This window comes from Triticum dicoccoides, chromosome 4A (assembly GCF_002162155.2).
Source record: "Triticum dicoccoides isolate Atlit2015 ecotype Zavitan chromosome 4A, WEW_v2.0, whole genome shotgun sequence".
Classification (NCBI taxonomy): Eukaryota; Viridiplantae; Streptophyta; class Magnoliopsida; order Poales; family Poaceae; genus Triticum; species Triticum dicoccoides.
In genome coordinates, this window is record NC_041386.1 from 311,190,079 (window position 1) to 311,191,112 (window position 1,034).

A 1,034-nucleotide genomic window follows, 5' to 3' on the forward strand; every position below is an offset into this window, starting at 1 on the left:
TGGCGGACCTGGACATCGTCATCGAGGATGTCGCCAACGGGCCGGCCGGGGAGCCCGGCAAGGCTACTGCCGAGGAGACCGGCAAGGGACCTGCCGGGGAGGCCGGCGAGCCCGTTGCTGATAACCCACAAGTATAGGGGATCGTAACAGTTTTCGATAAGTAAGAGTGTCGAACCTAACAAGGAGCTAAAGGCAGAACAAATATTCCCTCAAGTTCTATTGACCACCGATACAACTCTACGCATGCTTGATGTTCGCTTTACCTAGAACAAGTATGAAACAAGAAGTACTTTGTAGGTGTTGTTGGATAGGTTTGCAAGATAATAAAGAGCAAGTAAATAAAAAGTAGGGGATTTTTAGGTAAAGAAATAACTAAGTTAGTTTTAGTAAAGAGCTTTTTGTTACGAGAAAGTTATTTGTCCCAAGGCAATCGATAACTAGACCGGTAATCATTATTGCAATTTTATATGAGGGAGAGTGTGACGCCCGGGTAATTAAGCTACAGTAACCCCCTCTAATGATGCCATGTCACCTCGGTTACTGTGGATAAACTCGCGTTAGTTCAGAACCTAGTTCGAATTTCAAATTCAAAATCGAGCAAACAATAAAAGTTTTCAAATATTAAAATTTAAATGTTCGGAGTGAACCAAATAATACATAGGTAATTATGGTGGAGAAACCAAACTTTGATAAAATGTTTAAAGGCCCTAAGACAATTAAAACAATACTGAAAACAATTAAACAAATGCCTATTGAATTTATAAAATGCTAACACTATTTTATTATGGGTTAAGAATTAATCTCGTAGTAGTTTATTGGTAAATACAAATTAGGCACTAGTGGTAATTTTATAAAACTGAAAATAAAAGAAACTACAAAATAAATAAAAGAAAGAAAATACAAAAGAGAAACAAAAAAAGCAACAAAAGGAGGAGAAGCCCCCCCCCCCTGCTGGACCGCGGCCCAGCTGGCCATCGGGCCAACCAGGCCGGCCCAGGTCGGCCCCCCACTCCTCTCCCATATCCACTCCTCCT